The sequence below is a fragment of the Pinus tabuliformis genome, chromosome 3_2, assembly GCF_031772625.1.
Source record: "Pinus tabuliformis cultivar Carrire ecotype Pingquan chromosome 3_2, CPIR1, whole genome shotgun sequence".
In the NCBI taxonomy this organism is placed as follows: domain Eukaryota; kingdom Viridiplantae; phylum Streptophyta; class Pinopsida; order Pinales; family Pinaceae; genus Pinus; species Pinus tabuliformis.
The window spans coordinates 788,252,057-788,254,383 of NC_142302.1; the positions used below are offsets into that span (position 1 = coordinate 788,252,057).

The 2,327-nt window shown below is 39.6% G+C and overlaps 1 pseudogene across 1 annotated transcript; it reads right to left on the bottom strand.

Moving 5' to 3' along the window:
* Window positions 1–338: 338 nt before the first annotated feature.
* On the bottom strand, window positions 339–1,330 carry LOC149182969 (DEAD-box ATP-dependent RNA helicase 17-like; annotated as a pseudogene). The gene is made up of 2 exons (XR_016256781.1): window positions 1,024–1,330; window positions 339–969 (listed from the first exon to the last, which is right to left on the bottom strand). The product of XR_016256781.1 is annotated as a DEAD-box ATP-dependent RNA helicase 17-like (transcript).
* Window positions 1,331–2,327: the final 997 nt, after the last annotated feature.

A 2,327-nucleotide genomic window follows, 5' to 3' on the forward strand; every position in this document is an offset into this window, starting at 1 on the left:
AGGAGGAAATCATCCACAGGAAGAGCTTGAGTGTTCTGAGGTTCTGGGCACGGGGGAACAGTCGGCTTCTGTTAAGAAGCTTACTGGATTGAGCAGCCAGGTTCTGCTCAGTTTGGCTGGGTGGATTCGGTCTTTTGGAAACTGTAGCAGCACAGCTGGAGGCATCTTCAACCGCAGGGGCACAACATATTCAACCGCAGCGGCACAGGTAGGTACCTCAGTAGTGCTGTTAATTGATTTTGTAAGATCTCATGAAATTTTTTACACGTTCAAGATATAAATCAAGAAATTGTGTCCGGTCTTTACATTTGGTATCAGAGCCTTTAATCCTCTGACCTTTAATAATGTCTGTAAATTGATTCCAAAGCCTTCTGCATAGCCAATGCCCCGGGATGCATATCTAGTGTAGACCATTTTGCTTGCTTATTATATGTCCTTCCGCGCACTCGAATATGATCCAAAACATTTTGAACTGAAAGCTCATTCAAGGGCACGCCATGTTTCTGCAATTCTTTCAAATAATCCAACTCAATAGGCTGCAAAAATAACACAGCTTCACCTTTCTGGTCTAGACGAGCTGTTCTACCAACCCTGTGCACATATTCATTTGCATCTCCTGGAGAGTCATACTGAATAATGCATCCAACTTTCGGAAAGTCCAAGCCTCTTGCTGCTACATCAGTGCATAAGAGAAGAGCACATTTTTCTTCATTATATCCATGAAAAGTTTCCTTTCGTTCTGCTTGTGCCATATTTCCATGTAGAAGAAATGTTTTGCATTTTATGAATTTTCCCTTTTTCATCCACCTCTTGAAAATGTGAAACCCAGTGAAACTCACTTATGGAAGCATAGTGGAAATCCACTGCATCACATGTTGAGAAGAAATCAACAACCTTGCGAGAAGGTTCTACTTCAAATTGAGATCGCAAAAGAGCCAACAACACTACAAACCTTAAATGACATGGCACCTTGATGTAACTCTGAACTAACTTAGCTGGAAATCTGTATTCTGATGCTAGCACCTTGATGTAACTCTGAACTAACTTAGCTGGAAATCTGTATTCTGATGCTGAACTACAAGTTCCAGGCAGAGCCCATTCATTTGTTAGTGCTTCTGCAGAAAGACCAGAATATAATTTGGTCTTACCTTGAGAAAAAAAAAATCTTTTCTTCAAAAGACTGGTTATTTGCTGTATTCTCATTGACGAATCCAAGTTTCCCAACCTCCAACAGGGTCAATATCTCCTTTATGTCTCTACCGAATCCTAGGTCCAAAACTCTGTCTGCTTCATCAAAAACCAACCAGCGAAGGCAATTATGAACGAAGGAGGATGTATGCTTTAAGTGATCCAAAAGCCAGTCAGGAGTAGCAACTAGAATGGTTATTCCTTTACGCAACCTCGCTTTTCCTTTCACTGATTCTCACCACCTGTTATATAGCCAGGAACAAGCCAATGGAAGCGGTGCAATATTTTTTGTACATTTAAAATTTGTATTTGGAAACCAGAAATTGCCAGTTCTTCATACATAATAAAGATGCTGTGTTTAAAAACAATATCGTACCAAGAAATACATATTAAGGAATGAATAAATCATCTGCTCTAATGGCGTTGGCGTCTCTGTAAATCCATGTTGGGTCCCTATAATACTAGTGATTACCCCATTACTATTGTAGTTATACCCTTTATTTATATTGTTGTGCCCCTATTACCCCCATATTGTTATTTCTGTGCCCCATAGAATCCCTCTATTGTTATTTTTGTGGCTTTATATTATTATTGTTAGGTCAGCTGGATTATATTGTGACTCCTTAGACTCCTATATATAGAAAGGAGGTTTTGTCATTTGTATCATCCAAGAATTGTTCATTTATGTAATGTAAAGGAGGTTGCCCCCTCGAAGAGGCTGAATTCTAAGGTGTTGATCTATCTTTTTTATCCTTTTTTGAGCTGGTTTCATAACATTTGGTATCAGAGCTTTGGATTCTAGGGTTTTGCTGCTCCAAACAGGTCATCGTGGCATTTTCGCTATAACTTTTTTTCTGTGACGTTTCAGAAGTCGCAAAAAAAACCCATTTGAGAAGAAATCGCGCTGAACTTTGGGTCCGAATTTCAGATCTTTTCGCGCGATATTTGCGGAGATATGCTCTGAGGAAGTTGGTCTTTTTACAGACTCCTGAATTACATTCAAAACAGGTGACCTGGGGAAAATCGTCATAACTTTCTCTCTGGGGATTGGATTGAAATTTCGTAAGAAGCTACAGAAAGAGGACGGACTTTAGTTTCTTGTATACGAGTTTCAGATCCAAAGGTTGAAACAGTGACTC